General features: G+C 37.9%; 1 pseudogene; it reads right to left on the bottom strand.

The window, feature by feature from the left end:
• On the bottom strand, nt 290-1,227 carry LOC102174542 (annotated as a pseudogene).

Raw genomic sequence — 5,463 nt, 5'->3', positions numbered from 1 at the left:
TAACACGAGCAACAAATGTTCACAAAATATGAATATTAAATCAACATTTTAACAAAATAATCCTGTAAAAAAGGAACTATCTGATTCATTTCTCCTTTGCCAAATAAGACTAAACCTGAATCATCCCAAGAGTTTTCTATCCTTTTCAGAACCATTTCCAAGGAAATAATTGCTCTATGTTCCCTGTAACATCTGGCAGCCTGGACAATCAAGAAACTCTCCTTAAAGTCCATTGTTTGATCATGTAGCACAGTAGTTCAACTTCTCTTTCATAATCATTTTGTGTATACTACAGAAGAGAATGAAAGTATTTTCTAAACACTCTTCCCATAGCTGCCTTCACCTCCTTGTTCTGCAGGCTATAGATGAGAGGATTCAGCATGGGAGTGATCACGCTGTATTGCAAGGAGAAGATCATCTCCAGGGCAGAACCTGAGGCTGGCAACAGATAGCTGAGGAAACCTGAGCCATAAAACAAGATCACAGTAGTGAGGTGGGAGGAGCAGGTAGAGAAGGCCTTACTTCTGCCCGAAGTGGAGCTGATGCTTAGGACAGTGGAGACAATACGGGCATAGGAAGAAGCAATCATCACAAAGGTTCCAAAAAAATGCAAGACAGAAGAACAAAGCAGGAGCGTGAAATTGGTGGAGGTATCAGAGCAAGACAGAGGGAAGAGAGAAGACAGCTCGCAGCTGAAGTGGGGAATAGTTTGGTCCTCACAGTAGTCTAAATTGACAGCCAGGAGGATGTTGATGAGAGCATCCACAAAGGCCAGGCCCCAGGAGCCCCATACCAGCCCAACACAGAGCTGGTTGTTCAATCACCTTGCCGTAAAGCAGAGGGGAGCTGATGGCTACGTAGCGGTCGTAGGCCATCACAGCCAGCAGACAGGCTTCAGTGCCCCCGGTGGTAAACACCAAAGAAGGCCTGAGCCAGGCAGCTCTCTACAAAGATGGTTTTACTTTCAGAAAGTAGATTTTCCAGCATCTTGGGGACTGTGACGGATGAATGGCAGAGATCCAGAAAGGAGAGCTGTCTCAAAAAGAAGTACATGGGTGTGTGGAGGTGAAAATCAGCCCATATCATCAGCAGCATCAAGAAATTTCCCATCAGAGTGAGGAGGTAAATCAGAAGGAACATCACAAAGAGTACAGCCTGAATATGTGGGTCAATAGATAGTCCAAGGAGAACGAACTCATTGACAGCACTATGGTTTTTCATGGTCATATACAGAAGTGTTCTTTCTGGAAAACAAAAAAAGAATATCCACATCAAAAGTCCTTTAATGCTTCTCCGTTACCCCAGCACCTAGATCTTACTCTGCATAAGTGTTTTCTTCATTATTGTCCCACAATCCATATTCAGATACTTAAAGCTCACTTCCTGGTCATTATTATGCCATAAATGTTTTAAATCAACCACATTACTATTTTTTTATTAAAATCTTTTTTTGAACTAGATTACTTTTATATGGCTTATGGTGATACATTTGAAAAGGAAAGTCTACTGACATTAGATGAGGATGAAGAAAAATTTCAAGAGTGAATTACTTGAGAAACAGAGCGTTAAATCTAGGTGAAAAGGACTTAGGTAGAAGCAGGGGCACCTTGTCTATTCTATATCTAGGAGGGAAGGTCATAAGTGGAGGAAGTTAAGGGAATTTCCATTCAATTGCTTCCATTTGTTTTCAATAAAGTATAAGTGAATTCATTGGTTATACATATGAATGTTTGTGAGCATGCCCATAGGCACACCAAGAAATTATAAAGACATGATAATAATGAAATTAACTGTTCAGTCATGAAGTATAGGTGGAAAGTGAAGTTTAAGAAACCATCAGAGGGTAGGAGGACAATGTGATAGGGGAATTTAGAGACTGAATATGAAATTATATTGCTTTGGATTTTTCTTGTTTTAAATCTCTCATTTTACTTCGTGGCATCATTTATCATTTAGTTTTAAAATATATTAATACAATTACAGAAAATTTTTTTTAAAAAACAGTAGCCTAGATTATCATGCCCAGTGATATTTTAGGTGGGTTTTTGTAGGCAATGTTGTGACTACAAGGAGTCATGAGAAGCTGTTTCCCAGTAACAGAACAACGCTCTGGATAGATACACCATTCTTATCCTAAAACCAATATATCCAAAAATATATATAGTCACCACATGTATCTAAGTCATTTTGGCAAGTTTTAAGGTTCCACATGGTTAGTTAAACTCTATTCTCACACTAAATAAGACTTGTGCATGTATCCCTGTGATATTCTATATATGGGGGGTCAATATATAGAAGTGCTGAGTCTCAATATAACTATTCAGTACTCCGGACTCAATCTTGAGACCCATCCTGGCCTTTGATGTTCTAATTCAACACTAGTTCACTTAGTTCACCATTTCTGAAGACTCAGAAACCTATCCTTTTGTCCATTCGTTGACTAAATAGCTGAGTTTCCCTGCCCACCTGAGGAACAATACCCACTTACCTGAATTCTCAGTTAGTTGTACATTGGTGTGTACCAGATCCAGTAAGTGATAAAACTGTTTAGCTTGTGAAGTCAACATTGAGAATACTGCTGTGGGGAAGAAATAGAAAATCATATTGAAAGTTAACACTTAGGATGGAAATTCAACACTAATAATGTAAAGTGACAAAATGTGGGCCATATCTGGACATCTGTTGACAGTAATTTGGCCTCAGGATAAGGGAGATAATTTCTTAAATTCTTCTTCTTTCACTCTTTGTGTACAGCAACATTGTGCGTGGGGGCTCCCAGTGCTCATTCTGAAATTAACCCAGGGCAAAGCAACTTGAAAGGGAACTCAAGTAAGTGTTCACAGTAGCCAGGGACAAGGCTTCCTCTTCCTCTTGGTTACCAACAAACATAGTTCAACTAACTAGATCCAGAGATTCCATGAATTGTAGAGAGAAACTCGACTTTGCCTCAAGGCAATACCTTGCACAGAAATTATCACTGTGATAAAAGTTAATGCTAGGGGTTTGATTTCATAGCAAGTTTTTTCTTTCAGGTTATTTTGAGATTCTCAGAGCAATCTTTTAAAAATATAATTAAGGAGTGATGTTAGCAAGATGGCAGGCTAGGAGGTCCCAGCCTTCATCATCTCCAGAGAAGCACTAATTTAACAACCATCTATGGATTAAAAATAGCTTTATGAAAGATTTAGAATCCGAGTAAGAGACTATAGCACACTGGTAGAACACAGAAATGAGAAAAGACACAATTGAAAGGATAGGAATGAAGTTTTGCTCTACCTATGTCACCCCTTTCACAACTCAGCGCAGAAGAGCGTGCAAAACCCCCACCTTTGGCCTGAGTTCTTCTATGGGGGAAAGAGAGAACAAGTACTCCAGCAGATGCCAGCACCAGGTGTACTTGCCATGGACCCCAGCACCAAGCCTGCTCACTAATGGTTCCAGAAACCAGGCCCAGCCACAGCCCCCTAGAGCAGGTCTGCCTGTGAACCTTGGCATCAGGCCTACCCATCTATAGACCTTAGGACTTGGCAAGCCCCTGTGCAAAGCTGGCCTGCTAGTGAACCCCAGCATAAGGCTGGCACACACACCTCACCAGCTCCTGCTCATGGTCCCCAACAACCAGCCCACACAGATCTCAGGCTAAATTAACTGGTAAAGAACTTTCTTTGCTGAAGCCAGACTATAAAGACTCAAAGAAGTGACTCCTCCTTGAAAGGTACAGACAGTAATGCAAGGTTACAAGGATCAAGAGGAATCAGGGAAACATAACACCAACAAAAGAACAAAAATAAAACTCTAGTATCTGACCCTTTGTTAGAATTCAAAATAATTCTAAGAATTCAAAATAATTGTCCTGAAGGAACTCAGTGAACTGTAAGAGAACACAGATAACTGAACAAAATCAGGAAAGGAATACATGAGCAAAATAAGAAGTTCAGTAAAGAGACAGGAACTATAAAAAAGGACCAACCAAATATTTTTGAACTGTAGAATACAATGACTGAACTTAAAATTAAATAAAGACCTTCAACAGCAGACTTGACCAAGTAGAAAAAAGTAATCTGTGAACTTCAATATAAATCAATTTAAATTATCCAATCAGAGGAATAAAAAGAAAAAAAATGAAAAGCAGTGAAGAAAGTCTATGGCACATATGAGATTCCATCAAGCAAATCAATATATACATCAATGGTGTCACAGAAGGAGAAGAGAAAGAAAAACGGGCAGAAATGTTACTTAAAGAAATAAATGTTTAAAACACCCAAATTTGAGGAAGAAAATGGACATCCAGATTCATGATGCACAACAAATTTCAAACAGGTTGAATACAAAGAGTTCTACACAGACACATTATAATCAAATGTCAAAGTCAAAGAAAGAGAGAATTTTGAAAGCAGCAAGAGAAAATCAACTCATCACATAAAAGGGAATCCTCATAAGACTATCAGTGAGGTTTTTTTTTAGCAGAAACTTAGCAGGACAAGAAGACTTACATTCATGTTTTTAAGTATTGAAAGAAAAAATTTGTTAACCAATGATACTATACATCTCAAAACTGTCCTTTAAAAATTAGATAAAGACTTTCCCAGACAAATGAAAATAAGAAAAATTCATCTCCACTAGAACTGCCTTACAAGAAGCACTAAAGGGAGTTCTTCAAGTTGAAACAAAGGGATGCTAAACATATAGAAGCATATTAAAGTATAAATCTCACTGATAAGGTAAATATATAGACAAATACATAATACTGTAATATTATAATGGAAAGTGAAATAGAATGTGTTACTTGCTCAGTCAAGTCTGACTCTTTGCAACTCCATGGACCCATCAGGCTCCTCTGTCCATAGAATTCTCCAGGCAAGAATACTGGAGTGGGTTGTTATTCCCTTCTTTGGGGGATCAGGGATCTAACCATGGCCTCCTGCATATGAGCCACCAGAGAAGCCCCTAGTGGTACACAAATTATTTTTAACTGCAGTATAAGACTTTTACTTAATTTTATAATTATATATACTTAATCTTATAAGATCTTAACAGTATAAGATCAAAGTATTAGGAGTAATGTACATGATAACCACTAAAATTTTTAAAAGGATACACAATGTAAAAAGCAAATTCTGACATCAATAGCATAAGTTTTTGGGTGGAAGAAGTAAAAGTTTTTATATGTGATTGAAATTAAATTGTTATCAGCTTCAAATAAATTTTTATAACTAAGAGAAATTTTATGCGAACTTCAAGGCAACCACAAAGAAAAAGACCTAGCGTAGATTCAAAAATGATAAAGAGAAAAGAATCAAAGTATATCATTACCAAAAACACCCCAGCAAATCTTTGTGGAAGACAGCAGGAAAGAAAGAGGAAAAAAAAGCCACAAAAGTGGCAGAAAACAATTAACACAGCTGCAATAATCAGTCCTTTTGTATGACTGTGTTCAGTTGTGTCTGACACTTTGTGACCCTG

Source organism: Capra hircus, chromosome 5, assembly GCF_001704415.2.
Source record: "Capra hircus breed San Clemente chromosome 5, ASM170441v1, whole genome shotgun sequence".
NCBI classification, from domain to species: domain Eukaryota; kingdom Metazoa; phylum Chordata; class Mammalia; order Artiodactyla; family Bovidae; genus Capra; species Capra hircus.
This window is presented reverse-complemented; position numbering and strand designations above follow the sequence as displayed.